We start from the raw sequence: 25709 nt of genomic DNA, 5'->3' as shown, positions 1-25709 counted from the left end.
CCAGCCATCCCCTTACTGGGTATATGCCCAAAGGACTATAAGTCATGCTGCTATAAAGACACATGCACACGTATGTTTATTGCAGCACTATTCACAATAGCAAAGAGTTGGAACCAACCCAAATGTCCAACAACGATAGACTGGATTAAGAAAATGTGGCACATATACACCATGGAATACTATGCAGCCATAAAAAATGATGAGTTCATGTCCTTTGTAGGGACATGGATGAAACTGGAAAACATCATTCTCAGTAAACTATCGCAAGGACAAAAAACCAAACACCGCATGTTCTCACTCATAGGTGGGAATTGAACAATGAGAATATATGGACACAGGAAGGGGAACATCACACTCCGGGGACTGCTGTGGGGTGGGGGGAGGGGGGAGGGATAGCATTAGGAGATATACCTAATGCTAAATGACGAGTTAATGGGTGCAGCACACCAACATGGCACATGTATACGTATGTAACAAACCTGCACATTGTGCACATGTACCCTAAAACCTAAAGTATAATAATAAAAAAATAAATAAGTTACATTGAAAAAAAATAAAAATAAAAATAGAACTGTCATATGACTTAGCAATCCCACTTCTGAATATATATCCAAAGGAAATGAAATCAGTATTTCGAAGAGATTCTGCACTCCTATGTGCATGGCAGCACTATTCACAATAGTCTAGATACAGAATCAACCTGAATGTTCATTGACAGATGAATGGGTAAAGAAAACGTAGTTTATACACACAATGGAGTATGATTTAGCCTTAAAAAAGGAGGGAGTTCTGTCATTTGCAGCATGTATAAACCTGGAGGACATTATGTTAGGTGAAATAAGCCAGGCACAGAAAGACAACCCAGGCACAGGAACACAAATACTGCATGTTCTCAGTTATATATGGAATAAAAAAAAATCAAACTCATAGAAGCAAAGAGTGGAATAGTGGTTACCAAAGGCTGGGGTGGGATGGAAAGTGGACTGGGAAGATGTTTGTCAAAGGATACAAAATTTCAGTTAGAAGAAATTCATTCAAGTCATCTATTGTACAACACAGAGACTATAAAGTTAATAATAAGGTATGGCGTACTTGAAAATTGCTAAATAAATGTCTTGGGATGAAACCCGAAATTGCAGAAGGTGGTCCCAGAGAGTGAGCCAGGAAGGTCAAGGAGCAACCTTTCTGACATTCCTGACAAGGTGGAATCATCCTCCCATGTGGACGCTGCATCCTCCTCCTGAATGGCAGCCCTGCCTCAGTTTTCAGCTCCTCACACAGACAGCTGAAGGCAGGGCCACCTTCCTGTGGTGCCGTTGGATCTTCAGTCACAGACCGTTGTTCCCTGCAGGAAGACTAGTGATTTTCTGAATAAGGCGTTGTTATCCTGATGACAACATGCAGTTCCGTGACTGGGTTTTCCAGTCCCCTTTATATTATTTTCAAACCTGTCAAGAAGAGACCATATTCTCAGGAGAGATAATATGATTGGCCCATCTTAGGACATCTCTGCCTTTTTTTTTTTTTTTTGAGATGATACAGTGCAAACATAGCTGCCAAGGGATTATTACCCTGGAGGGTAAGGAAGGAAGCTCCCAGACAAGGGTGGTTATTGGGATCAGAGCAGTTATTTCACAGGGCTCTTCTACACCTAAACAAATTAAAAATATAAACAGTAACATTTCTATGTTGTTCCTTTAATGGCTTTGATGCCCAGTGCATTATCAGTTGTTGATATATGTCCTAAGTCATTTTATCCATTAGTAGTGCTAATGGATAATGTTTAAAATGTTTCCAAGGAAGCAGACCTGTGGATCTCTTACTAAAACTTTCTGTGTGACTTTGGACAAGTCACCTGAAGTCATAATTCGTCTGATGCTAATGGCTCTCAAGCACGGACCTATGTTCAACACCAGTTGAGTTCAGTTTATGATCCATGTCAGTCAGCCTGGGGCCAGTAGTGCTCATCTATAACCATGCAAAGGGGTAAGGTGAATGATTCAAATAGAAGTGGAATTGAGAAGTTTACTGAAGACTGATGAACATTAACCTTCTAAGTTAGCAGAGGCTGTGTAAGGTTTTGCTGAGTAGTGGTGGTGGTCTACTTTAGGGATTTTTAATTACTCTTCTATTACATTGCAGTACATTTATAGTACACATTCCCATATGACAGCAACTTGTCTGTTTGGGGCAGAATGCAAGTTTTTACAGATTGAGGTTTTTAATATCCACTTTTGCTTTGTGCATGGATGTTTTAGAGCATAGTTTGTAATCATGTATAAATAATACATCCCTTATGAAACTAACTGGAATTGAAGGATGACCTGACAATTTGATTTAGGTGTTTTTACAGCTTGGTGATAAGAATGAACTCTTCTTTCCTTCCTCAAGACTCACGTGCAGTATCTCTTTGGAAATAGCCAGATAATCTTCCTGGGGTAAAATGAACCTTCTCAGGTCCTATGTCATCTTTGTGATCCTGACATAAAAAAAGAGAAGAAACATGACAATGGAAATGAATAATTTCAGCTGAAGCAAATTTCAGTTTTGGATACTCAGGATAATGAAAACAAAGACATTAGGGTAGGGGAGGGAAGGAGAGTCCCTTATTTTTGTCTGAGGTTTGCTGAGCTAGTTTGGAGCCAGTTTTGTTATTTCTAATTCAATGGGATGGCTTGGGGTGAATTCTATCTTGAAAGTTTCACTTGCTGGATTGGCTGTGATCTAAATCTAATACTTACGCAAAAGTCTGGGAGCTATTTGCACTATTGCTTCCAGAATAATATGTATAAATACTTATTGAGTAATTAATATATGGTAATCAGTACTCTAATATTTTAGATGTTTTGACTTAGGCTTCAAAACAACCTTATACTGTAGGCGTTTTTAAAATCTCCATCTTACCGATGAAGAAACCACAGAGAGGTTAAGTCAGTTACTTGAGGTTGCACTGGTGATGAGTGTTGGAACGAAGATTCAAATTCCAGCAGTCTGACTTTAGAGCTGAAGCACCTCACCACCATGCTAAACTCCTGGGAACCATTTTGACTCTGGGAAAGATGATTAACCTTTATATCCAATTCCTTTGTTTTTAAAGGGCTATAACAGTACTTCCTGCCTCCCCAGCGCAGAGAAGTGTTCTGAGATTAATGGCAGTGTGTGTCCATTTCAGCCTCTGTGTGCCTCTCCCTTTATGCACCAAGTTCCCTTTGAAGTCAATAAAAGGCCTATGTGTGTATGAAGGGAAGCAGAGGCCTTGGCAGGTGAGGGAATTGTGTAGATGTTGCAGGAACCATATATAAACCACTTTTATTTTCTTGGAAGATGATCTATATAAACATCAAGTAGTGTGAAATGCTTTGTATTGTGTGTTTGCAGATAACACTCCCCCATATGTGGATTCTCCTTTGGAAGTCACAATCCATGGAAAGTGCCCTTAGGGAATAATTTTGTTTCTGATGTTTGCTTCTCAGGTAGCTCACAAGCTTCTTAAGGCAGGAACCAGGTCTGAGTCATCTTTACTCTAAAAGTTTCCTAATCTTTCCCTCCCCAGTTCCCTCTTGCATCTGCTTTGGTACTTGGTACATAGTAGGTGCTCAATAAAGCTGGGAGAATTTGATTTTGTACAGCAATTTCTCAGTTTGATTCCTAATGAAGAAGGCCACCTAGAAGGGCAAGAACATTTTTGGCAGCATTTTGACAGCAATTTAAAACACTAATTATAAGAGAAAGAGAGTTTGAGGAATAGAAGCTAGTTGTCAGGAAGTGTTTCTTGACTGAAAGAAATGTGAAAATCCAGACATTGTATTTCAAGGGCAAGGCTACCATCTTCCTTGACAGATTTTGAATATTAGGATATTTGGAATGAGTCAGACCTAGTTCTACACAGAAGTAGGGGAGCTGAGAGAGCAAGAGGTAGTCCCCCTTCTGGGCTCAGATTTCATGGCTGGAGTATGGAAACAGCAAGGAGAATCATTCATTGTGTATGGAGTGCAAAAGTGAGCATATTGGCACACTTTTAACATGGATCTGGCAGACCCAGTCTCTGCCACAGGAAATTGTCACTACTAAAGTCGTTAGCCCACTTAAACTTTCTTAGACAGAATAATAATACCTCCTAAGGGTTTCCACAACAGGGAACATCTGTTTTTCAGATGTTAACCTATCCAACATGTCCACCCATTGTAAACAGTAGTTGAATTAGGCCAAATTTCTGAGTGCTGTTGTTTTATACTCACTTTAACATTTATCAAGTCAAGGGATGTAAAAATCTACTTAGAAGCCAGTAACTACTTTCTCTCAGGAATTGAAACTTAATATCCAGGAAAATTTCTTCCTTGGCATTCATCATTCTTGGAGCTAATTAATTTGGCTCTTTGTTGTTCTTATTATCCTAAGGAGGACAAAATAACCATAGTAATTTCACTTCCTAACAACAGTGAGGATCAGCGACTTTTATTTTCATTTCCCAATCAATTGATTAGTAAATTAATCTATATATTTTGTAACTATTCTGTAGAAATCATCACACTAATTTAAGAGTAGGGTATCCTTCAGGAATGCAGAAGAGGTCAACATTAGAATACTTATTACTACAATAAAGGAAAAACCAGATAAGTCTTCTCATAAGGCAGGAAAGCATTTGATAAAAATCAACATTCAACAAATAAAATCTTTTAGTTAAATGAGATTATAATGATATACTTTAAAATAATAAAAATGTATCTGAAGACAACAGCTAGAGAAATTTGCATGAAAAGAAGCAACAAGGCAAGGATGTCTACTTTTACCATTATTCAGTGTTGTTTGGCAGTCTTCAACAATGCAATCAGACAAGAAAAGGAAGTAAGAGGTGTAAGTATTGGAAATAAAGTAAAAACATTTTTATTTTCAGATAGGAATCAAATAAAGAACTAATAGAATCATTAAGAGAGCCAGAAAAGTGGGCGGGCGCAGTGGCTCACACCTGTAATCCCAGCACTTTGGGAGGCCGAGATGGGTGGATCATGAGGCCAAGAGATCGAGACCATCCTGGCCAACATGGTGAAACCCTGTCTCTACTAAAAATACAAAAATTAGCTGGGCGTGGTGGCATGTGCCTGTAGTCCCAGCTACTCGGGAGGCTGAGGCAGGAGAATCACTTGAACCTGGGAGGCGGAGGTTGCAGTGAGCCGAGATCACGCCATTGTGCTCCAGCCTGGCGACAGAGTGAGACTCCATCTCAAAAAACAAACAAACAAACAAACAAGAGATAGCCAGAAAAGTGGTCAGTTGTAAATATACAAACAAAGCAATAGTCGAAATTGACCCTTTTGTACTTTTAACTGAAAGTTTCTGATTGAACAGGATGAGAAATTTCATTAGTAATAACGAAATAGAATATTGGTAGAAATAACAAGAAAAGTACAAGACCCAAATTAAAAGAATATATATATATATATATATATATATATATATATATGAACTGTTAGAAATAAAAGAAGACTTGAATAAATGGAGATAGAATTACAGGCATATAGGTATAGATGTAGATTACAGGCATATAGGTATAGATGTAGATTACAGGCATATAGGTATAGATATAAAATACCATGTTCTTGGATGGCAGAATTCAATATTGCGAGGAGGCAAAAATTTAATGCAAATGCAATCAAAGTTCTAATGGGATTTTTTTGAAATCTGACAAAAATTACATAATTCATTTGGAATAATAATACACAAAAATAGCTCAGAAAAGAGTAGTGGGTAAGGTGCTCTAAAAGAGATAAAAATGTATCTTAAAGAGTCACTAATTAGAACAGGGTGATACTGGCCATAAGAGTAGAGATCAATCAATGGGCCAGAATAGATGTCCACAGAATAGATCTAAATATTCATTAGAATTTAATATAAAGGTAAAGTAGAAGGATGGTTTATTCAAATAAAAGACATTATGATAACAGACTAATATTTGGGGGAAAAGTTTAGATCCTTACCTCACACTTTACATGGAAATAAATTTCAGATAAATTAACAATTTTGATATGAAAAAATAATACTATTAAAATGCTGGAAGAAAATATGAATATTTTAATAATATTCTAACAGGAGGAGACCTTCCTAATACAATACCAAATGCCAAAACCACAAAATTTTGATAAAGTACATAACAATTTAAAACTTCAGTGTATATATATGTGTATGTATATATGTGTGTGTATATATATATATATATATGTGTACTTAAGGTTACCAATGCTCCATGAATATGCTTGTACCATTCATACAAGAACTTATATGCTCATATGCTTATATCATACCAGAACTGATGGGAAATTTTTCAAGCTAGTTGTTAAACAGTCATCATTAAAAATTATGTAAACTTTCAATTAAATAAATTGCATGAAGAGCAAAGGCAGTAAATACATAAACAACCTATCTCTTCCTAATTATTTTACTATATTTTGCTGTTACCTATCTCTTGAATTTATTTATATCTATTATATCTATATGGTGGAAATATCAGATTGCAGGGAGGAGGACAAGTGGAATCTGGGACTAATGCCACCAACACCTTCCGTGTCTATTCCTTGTTATGCTCTACCCCTTTCTGCTTGTTAATATCTTCCTCTTCTACTGCAGACCAGTTTCTTTATAGCGTTGGGACATGGTACCTGGTAACTATTATACTCCCATCTTTGATTTCACTGCCAGAGAGACACAGAAGCTCTAAGACATGCTTTCTTTTTTTTTTCCTTGTTTTTTTTTTTTGTAGGTAATTTTTTTTATTATTATTATACTTTAAGTTCTAGGGTACATGTGCACAACATGCAGGTTTGTTACATAGGTATACATGTGCCATGTTGGTTTGCTGTACCCATCAACTTGTCCTTTACATTTGGTATTTCTCCTAATGCTATCCCTCCCCCAGCCCCCCACTTCCCAACAGGCCCTGGTGTGTAATATTCCCCACCTTGTGTCCATGTGTTCTCATTGTTCAACTCCCACCTATGAGTAAGAACATGCGGTGTTTGGTTTTCTGTCCTTGTGATAGTTTGCTTGGAATGATGGTTTCCAGCTTCATTCATGTCACTGCAAAGGACATGAACTCATCCCTTTTTATGGCTGCATAGTATTCCATATGTGTATATGTGCCACATTTTCTTAATCCAGTCTATCATTGATGGACATTTGGGTTGGTTCCAAGTCTTTTCTATTGTGAATAGTGCCACAATAAACATATGTGTGCATGTGTCTTTATAGTAGCATGATTTATAATCCTTTGGGTATATACCCAGTAATGGGATCACTGGGTCAAATCATATTTCTAGTTCTAGATCCTTCAGGAATTGCCACACTGTCTTCCACAATGGTTGAACTAATTTACACTCCAACCAACAGTGTAAAACCGTTCCTATTTCTCCACATCCTCTCCAGCATCTGTTGTTTCCTGACTTTTTAATGATCACCATTCTAACTGGCATGAGATGGTATCTCGTGGTTTTGATTTGCGTTTCTCTGATGACCAGTGATGATGAGCATTTTTTCATATGTAAGACATGCTTTCTTATCTAAAAATAAAAATAGAAAGCACTCTGACCTGTTTGGGTCAAGTGCTAGACCAGTCATAACAGCCAGAGGGATTTGCTGGACAAGTGGCCAATATTGATTCAGTGGCTGACCCTAGACCTACTTTAAGTGGAAGGTAAGATCTCTCAGAATATGGCCACTGCTTTTTTGAAGCACATAGTAGAAGGAGCATTTCCTAGAGAAGCATTTTGTTCTGGGCAGACTAAAGAATGGATTTCCATGACACTGAGCTTCTGCCCTAAGTTTTACCCAGCTTTTGGAAAGATCCTCTTCAAATTAGAGAAGCTTGTGAATGACAAGAAATTGGGTCATGCTTAAGCCCAAAGCCTACATTATTTTAAAAATAATTCTGGAGATCATGGATTACACAGATACTTATCTTCTAAACTGATACTCCTCTGCCATCGTCAACTGAATTCATAACTTCTGAAACCCCTCTTTTTTTCTTTTTTCTTTTTTTTTTTTGAGTCAAGGTCTTGCTTTGTCACCAGGTTGGAGTGCAGTGGTGTGATCATAGCTCATTGAAACCTCAAACTCCTGGGCCCAAGCAATGCTCCTGCTTTAGCCACTTGAGTAGCCAGGACTACAGGTACCCACCACCGCCTGTGGCTAATTTTTAAATTAGCTTGTTTTCTTTTTTTGTAGAGACTTGATCTCACTATTTTGCCCAGGCTGTAGTCATGAACTCCTGACTTCAAGCAATCCTCCCACCTCAGCTTCCCCAAATGCTGGGATTATAGGCATGTGAAATCCTTTTATTATTTTGCTACTATATTAATCTTATATTTCAGAAACCATGAAGAAAAAACTATCACCATTTTTCCATTTGGTCTTCAAAGAAATGTATCATAGACTTGAATTTCGTGAACATTTATTGAGCACTTACTATGTACCTTGGTGTCACATCCCCTAACATGCCCACACACAAAATAACAAGTAACCTCTTCCCTCAAAGCCCACACTACTGGAAGACTGGCTGTGTGTTATATTAGGTCTGTTTCAGGGCTGACATTTGCTGCTGGCCAAACCAAAGAGAGAAAGAGAAGCAGCCTCCTTATTTGAGAATCTCCATGAATCCGAGTCTCATGAGTTCTCAAAACTGCTCCCCTGTTTCCGGTGAAGAATCATGAATCCAGGCTTGAATTTAAGGCCTGGCACATAGACTGTGGACCCAAATGAAGCCTTATGGTGCTTAAGGAAAACTAGGCAGTGGTCCTAAAAGGAAATTAACATCTTTGTGCCATCTTTCTAGCTTTGTGCTGTGGCGATTTTATAATCTGTGATGTTTAACAGAGAAGCAATTATTGCTTTCTTCTGTCTTTATTTATGTTCTGTTTACAAATGACAATCTCTATACAAGGAAGCTTTCTAAGGTTATCTTAACACTGACAAAATGACCATTCACTTTAAGTTATAGCCAGATGTTTATAGGACAAAGTTATGACCAGTGATTGGGGATTATGGAGAATCAAGAGCATCTTGAATGAAGGCATTTATTATGCTTCATCTGCATGTGTTGATTTTGGGAAGAAATGGTCTAAAAGTATCTGCTGACTTGAGTATTTTAACCAGCTATGAAAAGAGTTAAAGGAGTGTGTGTGTGTGTGTGTGTGTGTGTGTGTGTGTGTGTGTGTGTTGGGGCATGGGGTTGGGAGATGCTCAACATGGAGAAATCACCTTTATGATCACAGAGGAAGTTTCAGGGGCCTGGAGATTTTGGCAAGCTGTACCAGGCTGACACACTCAAGCCAGTTTTCAAGAGCCACTGTAGCAAGGCAGGATTTGGGCCTCTTTCTCTGTCTTTGAAAACAGAGACTGCTCCAGGCCAGAGATGTCAGTGTATATAGTTAACTGTTATGGATCTTACAATAAAAATTTGTTGAAGGTCATTAAACACTCATCTCTCTATGTTTATTACTTTAGTCTTTTATTTCTTGGTAGACATGGATCGTTTGATGTCAATTACCACCACACTTGGCATTTTATGCAGTAAAGGTCCTTATGGCTCTTGATGGGTAAATAAACAAGCTAGTGAAAAGCTACAGGGATAGTGGTTCTTGCGTTTCTGCTCACTTAACAGCCTGAAGCAAGGGGAGAAGGGCCTCTTTGCAGTTATGCCTTCTGTGAATGATGCCTTGGGCCTGAGTCCATAGCCCTGACCTGCTCCTCTCTGCTCACCCTACATGCTTTCCTCCTCAAATGTTGCAATGACCTTGGCAGCTCTCAGTGAATTGGGGCTGTACATTCCCTTTCTTTTTTTAAAAAAAGTCATCACAAAGAGCTTATTTATATGGAACGCTAATTTCTTTTGCACTTTCTTGGTGTTAAATTCAGAGTGAGCCTCCTTGTGTCAGTTCCATTTGAGGATATTTTTGTTTTGTATCTCCCTAACTACACAAATGGTTAGACATTTTCTCATATCCCCACAATAGTAAGTCTAAAATATAATATTAGTTATTATCTTGGAGTGTTTATCTTGTGCCTGTCTTTATGCTAAATGTTCTGCCTCCATGATCTGATAGCCTCATGATAACTCTGTAGAGTAGGTACTAATATAATTCTCATTTTTAAGATGAGAAAACTGGGGTACTTACTGTTCAAAGTCACACAACTAGTAAGAAACAGAACTGGGATTCCAAAGCAAATTGATCAAACTTGGCAGGTATACACTTGACCACTTTTCTGAACTGCCCAAGCTTTGTTACTTGCATGCTTGATGCATCAATTGTTCTGAAAACAATATTGAAATGTACATAATACTCAGATAATTTTCAAATTATAATAAAATATGCCTAGCTGTACATGATAACTATCATAATTTATTCTTGATTTAATGTTTTATAACATTCTGCAGAATCTTATTCCTCTTTAGGATCATCATTATGAAACATCAGTTATCCTTGTCCTGTGGATATAAAACGATGCTGAGTGTATTAGTCTATTTTCACACTGCTGATAAAGACATACCAGAGACTGGGCAATTTACAAAAGAAGGAGGTTTAATTGGACTTACAGTTCCATGTGGCTGGGGAAGCCTCACAATCATGGCAGAAAGCAAGGAGGAGCAAATCACGTATTTCATGGATGGCAGCAGGCAAAGAGAGAGAACTCGTGCAGGGGAACTCCTCTTTATAAAATGATTGGATCTTGTGAGACATATTCACTATCAGCACAGGAAAACAGCACAGAAAAGACTTTCTCCCATGATTCAATTATCTCCCACCAGGCCCCTCCCACAACACATGGGAATTCAAGATGAGATTTGGGTGGGGACACAGCCAAACCATATCACTGGGTAATAGAAATTTTTGTTTTAAAAAACCTAGATAAACCCCAGCAAATCTTATATATGATAGATGTTTTCGTTTTAATTCAATGCTGTGAAGCTGAAGAGGGAAAGGATGGGTTATCCCTGCATTCCAGTTGGATAATTTTAAAAGCAAATGTAATGCACTTAATGTTGAGGAATAGGTAGCCTGCTCACATTAAAGCAATCAGTCATTTTTCCTATTTTTCTGGGGTTGGGGGAACTGTATTTCACAGTGATATTTGTTCTTTATATTCTTGGTCCTTTAGTGGTCATAACGTGGTGGGGTGAATCATTAGTATTTGTTTTAAATAGAAAAATGGGACAGAAAATGTTATTTATTCATTAGATTTGTTAAATACCCACAGCTAAAACCTAGTAATAATCTATACTATAAAATATATAGATCATTTTGAAATTACACCTAATAGTCAAAACATAAGCTTTCTCTTGAAAGGAAAAATGCTTCTGACCAAAGAAACACTTTATTTAAGCCTCTGATAAAGCCTGGGAGTTTTAGGTCTCTACCCAGGAACATGAAGATATATGTTTTGTGACTTCCTCTTGAAAATTAATTGCAGCTTCAAGAAAGCAAAAATGGTGAGCCAAACCATGCATGTGCCTTTCTCTTCAGACCTGGAACATCTCCCCCTTAAGTTTAGGAGAAAGCTGTAGCTCTTCCTTCTGTCACTGTGTTCTTATTATTGCCCTTCTCTTTAGCACTCACATTACTTAGAGTAGATTGAATTCAGAGAGTTTATAAGGTGCTAACTAACATTATCACCTTTTATTTACAGGCACGTTTGGCATATTTATTGGAACTGGCCATTTCATGAAAAATATTTCTTCTCTAACATTAAGTATAAAATGTTATTTGTCAACAGGTGATAATTAATCATCATATTTAAATTCCTTTTGTGCATTTAGGCATATTAACATATCGAATGCATTTCTATTTGAAGTGTGTAAATCTTGAAGTGCAATATTCCACTACCCAACATAATTTTCTTAACCTTTTTATGTACATAAAAAGCTCACATTCATATTAAATAATTCTTTTATTTCCCAAAATAGAAAACGAGGTTCTAATACAGTATGTGCTATACATTTCTCTCCACAATGGCCTGTGACTGACTGAAGCCAAAGCTTTTAAACAATGAAATGTAGCTTATATTATAAAAGAGAAATAGTCACCTAGAATCATACCAATATATTCAGCCAAGAAAATTCCTTAAAATGTCAATTGCTCAGTAACAAGATCTGTATCTGTGTCCTCATCTGTAACCTATCACTTATTTTCATCATTCTCTGGACAAGTTACCTTTTTAATCTTATGTCTTGACTTATAAAGTAATAATAGTACCACGATACTGTAATTGTATAATGATAACAGAGATAGTATTTAGTATCTTATCCATTAAATGGGTAACAACAAATTCAAACTCAACTGTTTTTTTAGCACAAAGCATCTCCAATAGTGTTTTCTACTTAAATTAACTTCTGGGAAATACCACGCCTTCTTGTTCTTCTTATAGGAAACTGGATCTATATTTGGAAGATTCATTTTCCAGTTCTGATTCACCACCTTGTAGTTATATGAGCTTGGCAAGTTACTTAATTGTTTAAGGTTGAGTTTCTTTTTCTAGAAGAGCTTATATATGGGCCCAAACCCTACTCCCCACCAGCTGCAAAAGCATTTTATATGTTGTAAAAGATTTTTAAATGGAAGGTTTTAACCTAATTTATCTAAATATATCATCCTTTAGGAACACTTTGGATGAACTGTTTTCACTTCCTTAAATAGCAGCGGCTAGGTTCTTTGCCTTTTATTTCTGTGTGTCATGAAGATCGTATTGAGATAAATCCTATTAGAAACACTTTAAGAAAAGAAAAGTCAGGTTTTGGGTGAATGCCTCTTTGTTTAACTCAACAAAATGTAAAGGCAACAAAAGAATTTGGAAAGATGCTTGGAGTTGAAATGGATTTTGACCTTATTGTGCCTAAAATGACTAACTTTGGTTCTTATTGTTGATAAAAACAAGAGAACCTTGTATAACCAATGCCTCACAGGTCCAGAATGTTCAGTTTTGATTAGTGAGACTCAACCAGCAAGAGGTAATAAACTGAAGAATTTGTGGGTAGGATGGTGGTTAAGAGTATGGGTTTTAGAATCAGCTAGAGCTGGCTTGAATCCCTGCTTCGCAGTGTGTAAACTGTACGTCCTTGGGTAACTTATTTAAAGGCTCTAAGCCTCAGGTTCCTTATTTGTAAAGTGGCTCAGCATTTAGAGGTGTCAGAAGGATTGTTTGAGAAAATGTTAGCTCCGTGCTGAGCAAAACCCTGGCAGATGGAAGTAGTCACCCTATATAGAGTAGCTATTTTAATAGTCTTTATTCTTAAGGGTCCACAGATGTAAAGAGCTATACATATAGCCTCTTTTACATTAGCATTTTACAGAGGTCAAGATACAGCACAAGGAAGCTCCCACCAGCAAGGAATAGTCACTGACCCTGTAGTTCTCTTTGGGGATAGTCCCATGGAACAGAGACTAGTGTGGGTTAAGTCAAGGCCAAATGACATGTTTATGGCTGGCACAAGGCGCCTTGTTTATAGTGAATTCCACTTATAGCAATTATTTTCTGAACAATAAGCTGGCCTTGTTACTGAAGCATTAAAAACATCTTTAACAGTATAGAAGTCCCTACTTTTCACTGAGATGTTCTATTAGAAATTGGGTTTTAGGTTGGATTGTCATAAACACAAAGATTAAACAATTATAAATATTCATTGAAATAATCTTTGAGTTCTAAACCCTAATAAATGGGCATGCGTGGGGCATCTGCATTTTACCCAAGGTACCCTCAATATTCCATAAATGTACTTATGCACACAGGATACACACAATACATATGTTCTTTTTAGTCACCAAAGAAGCTCTTTGTGCTAAGTATTATTAATCTCCTTTTAGAGATGAGGAAACTGAGTTTCAGAGAGTTTAAGTAACTTACCTAACTTCAAAAACGAAAAGCAGAGGAGCCAGAATTTGACCCAACTGTGTCTGAATAAAAAATTCCTATTCATCCTACCATATAGTCCCCACAGCTAAACAATTCACCCAATCTCAGCTGATGTGGAAAGGATGCCACCCTCCCTTGCTTTGGTGTCCCTAGGGGGAATATATAGGCTGTCGATACGGCAGTGAGCCTCAGTACAGAGAAGCACATTGTATATCAAAGTTACATTCCAGGAAAAGTCCAACTTACAGCCAAAAGACATATAAAAGGCAATTCTTTCCTTAGGATGAAAGAAATGGAAGGCCTAGATTCATTCCCACAACACCACCACCTACCACTTATAATCTGTTAGCACTGCCCTGTAACATTTTAAATAACACTTAAAAAGTATTACATGAATAATAAAAAAAGAATAAAATTATTCTTTAAGAATGTCAACTCTGGGATAAATGGATGAATTTTGTACCAAAGAGAATGACTATATAAACCTATCTTGTAGATGGAATGGATTAGGCAGAAAGAAGGGTATAAAGACTTTTCCACCTCTACATCTATCTCTGTGAACTCCATATCTGCATCCAGGCCATCACACACAGGGGAGACTTTCTCCTCTCTATTTTTCTTCCAGACAATACAGAAGGAATAAAACGTCCACTGAAAACATTGTACATACTTTGGTATAAGAAGTCACATAATAACACATTGGTGCTGCCTACAAGCATTTACTGCATGACATACTGTTCATTATAGATGTAACATTTCATGACAAAGCAAAATGTATCCTGTATAAATGATCTATTTAAGTGTGAAATAGAAAGCACACTCTCCTTGTTTGTTTTAACATTTGCTAATGGTACTACTTCTCCTTTGCCTCTTTCTACTGCTTTCCTATGTGCCTTTTCAGCTCTGCAGCAGCAGCAGCAACAGCAACAGCTTCTAATAAAAATAATAACAACAGCTAACATTTGTTAAACACACTGTAATGTTTATTGGTTCCTTTGCTCTCCACAAACTCTAGTCATAAAAATTATTGTCATTACCAATTTACAGATGAAGAGATTGAGGCTTGGAAATTATCTGATTATTAAGTGTGTAGCAAATTCTTGTTCTTACTAGGATGAATTAATCATAAACCACCTTGTCTCTCCCGGTGAGTGTGTTATAAAACCTGAATAGAATGCATGGAGCAGTTATTTGAAGACCCTGCAAAGTGAATAGTAGTTGGTGAATCGGGAAAGAAAACCAGAATTTGAAGTGTCTCTAATCAGGCCATTGATTTTTTTCTCTCTGGCTTAAACTCAATGCAGCCCAAAACCCAGAAGTGGGTGCCATGGTGCAGAGAGAGCTTCAGGAGAAACCCTCTACTTCTGGACTGAGAAGCAGCAGAGGGAACTCCTAACACTCAGAGAGGGTGAGGAAGATTGCTCATTTTTCTTTTTCTTTTCTTTTTAAAATATGTTCTCCTTTCTCTTGCAGTCTTATCTTAAGCAATTCTGTGGTAATGGCATGGGTATGAAAGCCAAAATTTTCAGAGAGGTGAGCTTTCCTTTGATCTATAGAACTGCGGTCCTAAGAGAATTTGCCTGACATGGCAAACTCCTGTTGCTGTGCTAGATTGAAGTAACTGAAGCCTTAGCTTTTTGGCCAGAGGACTGAAGGTACTGGGAATTATTTTCCCAGGAGTTCCCAGTACCAGAAACTACTTAAAAGATTATGAAGAGGAAGGAGCTTTGGAAGTGACCCCTATAAAATTATTTATGAACTCCGGGGCTTACCCCTGAAATGTGCATGCATGGATTCAGTCCCAATCAGCATATAGAATTCTCTGGGAAATGAAGTAATAGATAGACTGCTGCCCAGGTCCCAGACTGACCACTGGGTGGTGCATATGCAGGATGGATCTGAGTATCATTGAAAAAGGCTTAAAAAACTGAAGAAACTCAAAACCACAGCCCACAGGAAATGAGTTAGAACTTGCAGCCTGAACTCATCGAGGCTGATTGCCAGGTAAAACAAAAACATCAACATTCTCCATAGGATTTAAACCAGTCCCAGATTTTTATAAGACAATATTAAAAATGTCCAGATGCAATTCAAAATTACTTGGCATTTTGAGTGAAAAATGGAGACTTTTTTTACCTGAGAAAAAAACAGTCAGTGAAAGCCAATTCAAAGATGAGGTTGATGCTCTAATAATTGACAAAGACTTCAAAGCATCTATTATAAAAATCCTACAACAAATAACTCCAAACACTCTTGAAATGAATGGGAAAGTAGAAAATCATAGCAAAGAAACAGAAGGTATAAAGACACATCAAGGGGACATTTTAGAATTGAGAAATACAATAACTGAAATAAACTCACTGGATGGACTGAATAGCAGAATGGAGATGACAGAGTAAGAAGTCAGTGAGCTTAATGATAGATCAATAGAAATTATCTGAGCTAAACAGGAAAGAAGGAGTAAAAAATAAATTAGCAAAGAGTCTTCCAATTTCAGCTCCAACATGTAAAGAGCTTGGAAGTTACCACTCCTGATCTTTCAACAAGAAAATCTAGATAAACTAAAAATTAATGACTTTTCTTGGACCCATCAGATAATTGAGTTTACAGGGGTAAACACAACCCTTAAGTCAGAGAGATAAGCACATTCAGAGAGACACAGCTGAGGTCATCTTGCCTGGAGCAGAAGCCAGTGGAGTCATAGACTGGTGGGACCACTTAAATGGTAAATTTTACAAGTTGCTGGAGACTGAGATTGCGGATAACTAAGAGAATGAGAAATTCCTAGTGGCTGCAGTCTTTCCTGGGCCTTATCTCTAGGAACCTCACCAGGTACTCACAGCAAAGATCTGAAAAAGATCCCCTCATAGCTTTGGCAGGGGAAAGGAAGAATAATCATTGTGAAATACACTCAGAGCCTTCTCCATAACAAAGGGCTACACTCCAGGGGAAAGGACTTTTCCAGAGCCTTATTCCAGCTAGGGAAAAGAAATTCCTCTTATTCCAGCCCCCTCCAGTCATCCTGTCTCAACTAAAGGAGAAATATCATAGTTACCAGGGGTCAGGTCTTCAAGGAAACAAAGCAGGAATACTGCATCTAGGGAAGAATACTTCACAAAGAGAAAAACTTTGAAGATCACAATCATGAGACATAGATCCATAAATGATGGAGAGTTAATCAGAAGATTACAGAATGTCCTTCCGTTCCCATAGTTTACTATCACACCAACAGGGTACCAGTATAATAACAGTAGATTACAACTGAAAGGATTGCTAGACACAGGTTCTTCTTAGCAGGAGTACTTAGGGGAGTCTAAAGTCAAGAGATAACAAAACAATGACACTATGAAGGTTCTGGCACATATAGCTAGAGAAAACATTAAACACAGCTCAACTCCATACAGATTAATATAAATCCTTGCCCTAAATTCTATTTATCTTAGTTCCTATCATTCCACACAATGTGTCTGCTTTCAAGAACAAATTACAAGCCATGATAAAAGGCAACAAAAAGTAGTCTGAAGAGATAAAGCAATCATCAGAATAAGACTCAAATATAACATAGATATTGGAATTATCAGACAAGGAATTCAAAGTAACTATGATTAAGATGTTAAGGGCTTTAATGAAAAAGCTAGGCAATATGCAAGAACAAATGGGTAATGTAGCAGAGAAATAGAAACTCTAAGAAATAGTTAAAAGGAAATGATCTATATAAATGAAAAACATTGCAACAGAAGTCTTAGGAGGCTCATCAATAGGCTTTACAAAGCTGAGGGAAGAGTCAGTAAACTTCCAATAGTTCAAGTAATATAAACTTTCCAAAATAAAACACAAGGAGAAAAAGATGATAACAAATCAGAACAGAACATGAAAGAACATCCAAGAACTGTGGGACAATATAGTATGCCAGAATAAGAAGAAATAGAGAACAGAGCAGAAGAAATGTTTGAAGTAATAGTGCCCCCAAACTTTCCAATACTAATGAGAGACATCAAAACACATATCTAGGAAGCTTAAAGAACATTGAGCAAGATAAATACCAACACACCCACATCAAGGCTTATACTCACACTGCAGAAAATCAAAGACAAAGATAAAATATTGAAAGAATCCAGAGGGGGAAAAAAACACCCCACCTAAGGAGAAACGGGTGAGAATGACAGTGGACTTTTTATCAGAAATTACACAAGCAAGAAGAGAGTGAAGTAAAATATTTAAAGGGTTGAAAGAAAAATACCACCAACCTAGAATTCTATACCCAACACAATTATCCTTCAAAGCCTTTCTCAGACAAATAACTGAGAGAATTCATCACTAGCAGACTTGACCTGCAAAAATGTTGTGAGATGCTCCTCAGCAGATAATATATGTCAGAAGCTCATATCTACGGAAAGAAAGAGAATTAGAGAAGCAATAAATGAAGGTAAATCATTTTTCTTGTTAATTGAGCTAAAAGATAAGTGTTTAAATAAATGGTCATAACAATGTATTGAGTGATTACAGCACAAATGAATGAAATGAACAACAGCAATGTCACAAAGGATGGGAGGGAGGAATTGAGAATTATAAGGTGCCTACGCTACACATGAAGTGCTATAGGGTTATTTGAAGGTAGTCTTACATTAGTTAAAGATATATATTGTAAACTCTAGGTAAACAACTAGCTTTCTAAAAAGTATAATTTATATGCTGAGAGGAGAGAAAATGAAATCATAACATGACCTATTAAAATCAGAGAAGGTAGAAAGATGGAAAAACAAAGAATATAAGCAATGGATAGGAAAGTTACAAATATGCAGATATTAATATAACTATATCAATTGCAACTTTAAAAATTAAAGTCAGGGACCTGTGGGGTAATAACAAAAGGGTTAACATTTGGTTTATCATAGTCTCATGGAGAGTAGAAAAGGTATATTGCTAAAAAAATTATTTGAAGAAGTCCAGGTATGGGGGCTCGTGCCTGTAATTCCAGGGATTGAGGAGGCACAGGTGGAAGGATTACTTGAGCCCAGGAGTTTGAGCCCAGCCTAGGTGACATAGTGAGACCTGTCTCTTAAAACTTTTTTTTTTTCAAAAATTAGTTGGGCATGGTGGCTTGCACCAGTAGTCCCAGCTTCTCAGGAGGCTGAGGTTGGAGGATGGCTTGGGCCCAGGAGTTCGAGGCTGCAGTGAGCTATGATTGTGTCACCACACTCTAGCCTGAGCAACAGAGCAAGACCCAGTCAAAAAAAAAATTAAATAAATAATGGCTGATAACTTTCCATATTTGATAAAAAAGAAGAATGTACAGGTTCAGTAAGCTAAGCAAATCCCAAACAAGACAAATCCAAAGAAATCAATGTCTAGACACATCATAAACTACTGAAAGCTAAAGACAAGGAAAAAATATTTCAAAGCAGCTAAAGAAAAATAATGCATTGTTTATGGAGAACAACAATTAGAATGACTGTGCATTTGTCATTAGAAATCATGAAGGTCAGGTGCCAAGAACATACAATAGGGAAAGAATAGTCTTGTCAATAACTGATGTTGGAAAAATCTGGATCTCTACACGCAGAAGAATAAAGTTAGATCCTTATCTTGCATTGTGTATGTGTTAAGCCATTCTTGTGTTACAATAAAGAAATACCTGAGGCAGGGTAATTTATAAAGAAAAAGTTTAATTGGCTCACTGTTCTGCAGACTGTACAGAAGGCATAGTGCTGGCATAGACTTCTGGTGAAGGCCCCAGGAAGCTTACAATCATGGTGGATTGCAAAAGGGGCACAGGCATCTCACATGGTAAAAGCAGGAGCAAGAGAGAGAGGGAAGGAAAATGTGCCACTCATTTTTAAACAACCAGATCTCCTAAGAAATCACTACCAAGGCGACAGCACTATACCATTCATGAGAGATATGCCACCAGGATGCAAACACTTACTACTAGGCCCCACCTCCAACAATGGGGATGACATTTCAACATGAGATTTGAGGAAACAAATATCCAAACTATATTAGTGTATAAAAACCAACTCAACATAGATTAAAGACTTAAGCATAAGACTTGAAACTGTAAAACTACTTAAAAGAAAACATAGAGAAAAAAAGCTTCCTGACATTTGTCTGGACAATGATTTTTTGGCTATGGACCCTAAAACACCGGCAACAAAAGCAAAACTGGACAAATGTGATCGCATCAACCAGAAAAGCTCTGCACAGCAAAGGAAACAACAGAGTGGAGAGACAACCTACAGAATGAGAGAAAATATTTGTAAACAATACATCTGATAAGGGTAAATATCCAAAATAGATAAGGAACTCAAGCAACTCAATACCAAGAAAACAAATAACTCAATTCAAAAATGGGCAAAGTATGGTAGGGTAACTATAAAATAGAGGATTTTGAATGTTCTCACCACAAAGAAATGACAAGTGCTTGAGGTGATGGATATGCTTATTACCCTGATTGGTCATAATACAATGTATACATGTATCAGAACATCACACTGTACCCCATAAATATGCATAGTTATTATGTGTCAATTAAAATAAAACTTTAAAAACCTGGGCAAAGGGCCTAAATAGACATTTCTTAAAAGAAGACATACAGATGGCCAATAGGTATGTGAGAAATGCTCAACATCATTAATTATCAGGGAAACACAAGTTAAAACCACAATGAACCAGGTGTGGTGGTTCATGCTTCTAACCCCAGCACTTTTGGGAGGCTGATGTGGGCAGATTGCTTGAGCCCAGGAGTTCAAGACCAGCCTGGGCAGCATGGTAAAACTTCATTTCTACAAAAAATAAAAATATTAGCTGGGCACGATGGTGCGTGCCTGTAGTCCCAGATTATGCCACTGCACTGCAGCCTGGGTGAGAGAGAGAAACTCTGTCTCACAACAAACAAAACGAAATCAAAGCAATCAAAAAAACCCACCATGAAATATCATCTCTACCTGTTAAAATGTATATTATCAAAAAAACAAAAGATAGCAAGTGTTGGTAAGGATATGGAGAAAAGAGAATCCTTTTATGTTGTTAATGGGAATTTAAATTGGTACAGCCAATATGGAAAACAGTATGAAATTTCCTGAAAAAATTAAAAACAGAACTACCATATGATCCAACAATCTTACTTCTGGGAATATATCTAAAGGAAATGAAATCAGTATGTCGAAGAGATATCTATACTCCTATGTTCACTCCAGCATTATTCACAATAGCCAAGATACAGAGTCAATCTAAATGTTCATCAACAGATGAATGGATAAAGAACATGTGGTAAAATACACAATGGAATATTTTTCAGCCTTAAGAAGGAAATCCTGTCATTTGTGACAACATGGATTAACCTGGAGGACATTATGCTAATTTAAGCCAGACAAAGGAAGACAGACTTACATGATCTCACTTAAATGTTGCCTTAGTCCATTGTGTGCTGCTATAACAGAATACCTGAGGCTGGGTGATTTATAATGAACAGAAATTTATTTGGCTCAAAGTCCTGGAGGCTGGGAATTCCAAGAGCATGTCACCAGCTTCTTGTGAGGGCCTTCATGCTGCATCATCCTGTGGTGAAAGGCAGAAATGCAAGAGATAGGGAGAGCAAGAGCAAGAAAGTGGCTGAACTTGCTTTTACCAGCTCACTTTTGAGATAATGAACCCATTCCCATGATAATGACAATCCATTCATGAGGGCAGAGCCCTCACAACCTAATCGCCTTTTATTAGGACCCATCTTCCAACACTGTGCATTGGGGATTAAATTTCCAACATATGAAATTTGGGGGACATGTTCAAACTATAGCATCTATGCAATCTAAAAAAGTTGAACTCATAGAAACAGAGTAGAATGTTGTTTACCAGGGTCTAGGGAGTGGGGAAAGGGGAATAGGGACATATTGGTCAAAGAGTAAAAAATTTCAATTAAACAGGATAAATAATTTCCAGAGATCTATTATACAGCATGGTGACTATAGTTAATAATAACATGTTGTATGCTTGAAAACTGTGAACAGGTTAGATATTAAATAATATTACCTCTTCCCCTGACCCCTGGCCACAAACACAAAAGAAAAAAAGAAACCATGAAGGCTAGAAGGAAGTGACACATTTTTAAAGTGCTGAAAGTAGGGAAAGTCAACCTAGAATTATAGATCAAGTGAAAATATCTTTTATGAATGTAGGTGAAATAAAGATATTCCCCCCACCCCACTCACTAGCCCCTGGTAAACAACATCCTACTCTGTTTCTATAAATTAAACTTTTTTAGATTTCATAGATGCTATGGTTTGAAAATGTCCCCCAGATTTCTTTGTCAGATAAAGAAAAGCTAAGGAATTCATTGCTGGGAGATCTACTCTAAAAAAATTGCCAAAAGACAGAAGGGATACGATGCTGAAGAACACATAGAATGTTAGGAATGAAGAAAGAGCAGTGGAAACGATAAATATCTGGGTAAATATAAAAGCCTATTCTTTTCCTGTAAGTTGCTTAAAATATTTTTAATCATTGAAAGCAAAAATTATGGCATTATCTGACATCTATCAAGTACATACATGCAATATGTAAGACAAGCGTGACATAACAGAGGATGAAAAGTCCTAGGTAATGGTAAATTTCTGCACTCAAGAAGTGGTAAAATACTAATTCTAAGTAGACTGTGAAAAGTTAGATATGTATATTGTATTCCCTAGAGACAGTGCTAAAAAATTATAAAAAGAAACATAGTTTAAAAAATCCAACAAATAAAATGGAATACTGAAAACTGTTCACATAATCCAAGACAGGAAATGAAAAACAGAGGGACAAAAAACAAACAGAAAACACGTAAAAATTGGTAGACTTAAATCCAAGCATGCCAATGATATCAATAAATGAAAATGGCCAAAACACATTAATACAAAGACAAATGATCAGAATGCATAAAAAGACATGACCTAACTATAAGCTATTTATAAGAAACTCTCTTCACGTGTAGTGATATTGGTAGACAACAAGTAAAAGGACGGAAAAAGATATATCATGCAAATACCAATAAAAAGAAATTAGGTTCTTTAGAAAGGTCAGTAAAATTAGTACACCTTTAGAAAGACTACCAAAGAAAAAAGAGAGAACACACAGAATTACCAGTAGCAGGAATGAAAGATGGAATATAACTACAGACCCTGTAGACCTTTAAAGGATGATAAGGAGGCTACAAATAACTCTACATGCATGGAATCATCAATTTATATGAAATGGATCAATTCTTAAAAACCACAGACTAGCATAGCTCATCCAAGGTAAAACAGACATTCTGAGTAGTCCTATAACTATGTAAACAATTGAATTTATAGTAAAACACAAACAACCTTCCAAAAAAAGAAATATCCAGGCTCAGATGGTTTCACAGGTTAATTCTACCAAATATTTAAAAAACAGATAAAAGCAATTCTATGTAATGAATTCCAGAAAATAGAAAAGAGGGAAGCCCTTTCCAGCTTATTTTACTAGACAGCACTACCATGATGCCAAAATCCAGCAAATACAGTCCAAGAAACCCCCACTACACATTATTATTCTTCATGAACATAGACACAAAACACTCATATATTAAATCCAACAATATGTAAAAAGGATAATAAGCCATCTAGAGATGTAAAGTAGTTGAATATTCAGAAATCAATCAATATAATCTACCATATGAAGAGTCTAAATAAGAAGCACCATATATTCATATAAATTGATGTAGAAAAAGTATGTGACAAAATTCAATATGAATTCATGATGAACACTCTCAGCAAACTAGGAATAGAAACTTCCTGAAACTGATAAAGGGCATCTACAAAAACCCTACATCTAACATATTTAATTATGAAAAATGAAGGCTTCCTCACTAAGACTGGAAAAAAGGCAAGGATGTTTACTCAACCACTCCTATTAAACACTAAACCAGAAGTCCCAACTAGTGAGATAAAGCAAGAAAATAAGAAGGCATATGGACTGGAAAGAAAGAAATAAAACTGCTCCTATTCAAGGACAACATAATTGTTTATATAGAAAATCCCAAGAAACCTACAAAAGTCTCCTAGAACTAGGTAAGTTTAGCATGCAAAGTGAGTTTAAGATACAAGGCCAATATATAAAAACCAGTTGTATTTTTATATATTAGCAGTGAGCAATTAGAAATAAAAGTTAAAAAATGCCATTTGTAACAGCACAAAATGCTGTAAATGTAGCAAAATATGTATAATTTCTGTATGATGAAAACTTAAAAATGCTGGTGGCAAAAGTAAAAGGAGACCTAAATAAATGGAGAAACATATCATGCTCAGGGATTAGAAGAATCAACACAGTAAACATGCTGATTCTCCTCAAGTTGATCTAGAGATTTAATGCAATTCTAATAAACATTTTATCAAGAAATTTTATATTTATCAATATGTAATTTAAAAGTTTATATGGAAAGGCAAAGGAACTAAGAAAGCAAAAATGATTTAGAACATATACAATTTGCTCTTTAGTAAATGGTACTCAGAGAATTGGATATCCACAGAAAAAAGAATGAAATTGCATGGTTATCTTACATCACACACAATAATCCACTCAAAAAGGATTAAAGACATTAAATACAAGACCCTACTTAAGTGTAAGACCATTAAAATGCTGGAAGAAAACATAGGGAAAAAGCTCCTTGACATGGGTCTTGACAACGATCTTTTGAATGTGATACCCAAAGCACAAGCAACAAAAGCAAAAGTAACGTGAAACTACATCAAACTAGAAAGTTTCTGCAGAGCAAAAGAAACAACAGAGTCAAGAGACAACCTACAGAATGTCTAGTGGGGGCTATATGTCTAGTGGGGGCTAATATCCAAACTATATGTCTAGTGGGGGCTAATATCCAAAACATATAAGGGACTCAGTACAATTCAATGGCAAACAATCTGAGTAAAAATGAGCAAAAATAGACATTTTTCCAAAGAAGACATACGAATGCCAAACAGGTACATGAAAAGTTGCTCAACATCACTAATCATCATGCAAATCAAAACCTAATGGCTGTCACCTCACACTTGTTAGAATGGCTATTGCTGAAAAGTAAAAAAATAACAAGTATCAACAAGGTTGTGGAGAAAAGGGAGACCTTGTACGCTGTTGGTGGGAATATAAATTAGTACTGTTTTTAAGGAAAACAGTGTGGAGGCTCCTCAAAAAACTAAAAATAGAGCTACCATATGATCCAGCAATCTCACTTCTGGGTATATATCCCAAGGAAAAGAAATCAGTGTGACAAGGAGACATTCCTGTGTTCATTGAAGCATTATTTATAATAGCTGAGATATGGAATCAATGCAAATGTCTACTGATGGATGAATGGATAAAGAAAATGTAATGTACATATAATATATACAATGAAATACTTTTCAGCCTTAAAATAGAAGGAAATCCTACCATTTGCAGCAACGTGTGTGAACCTGTTGGACATTCACTTACTACGTGAAATAAGCCAGACACAGAACAACAAATACTACATGATCTTACTGGTATGCAGAATTTAAAAAATTCAAACTCATAGAAATAGTAGAATGGTGGTTGGCAGGGGCTGGAGGTGGATGTGGATCAAAAATAAAATATATTAGATAAATAAGTTCTGGGAATCTAATGTACAACATGTGGTAACTCAGTCAATAATAATGTATTGTCTACAGTACTTGGTTTGTTAAGAGAACAGATATTAAGTGTTCTTGCCAAAGGAAAAAAAAAAGGAAATATGTGAGGTGATGGGTAGGGTAATCAGCTTGATTGGTGGAAAAAAGAAAATATACTATTCGAGGAATTCCACA

The sequence above is a fragment of the Symphalangus syndactylus genome, chromosome 8 (genome assembly GCF_028878055.3).
Source record: "Symphalangus syndactylus isolate Jambi chromosome 8, NHGRI_mSymSyn1-v2.1_pri, whole genome shotgun sequence".
NCBI lineage: Eukaryota > Metazoa > Chordata > Mammalia > Primates > Hylobatidae > Symphalangus > Symphalangus syndactylus.
Note: the sequence above shows the minus strand (reverse complement) of the source record.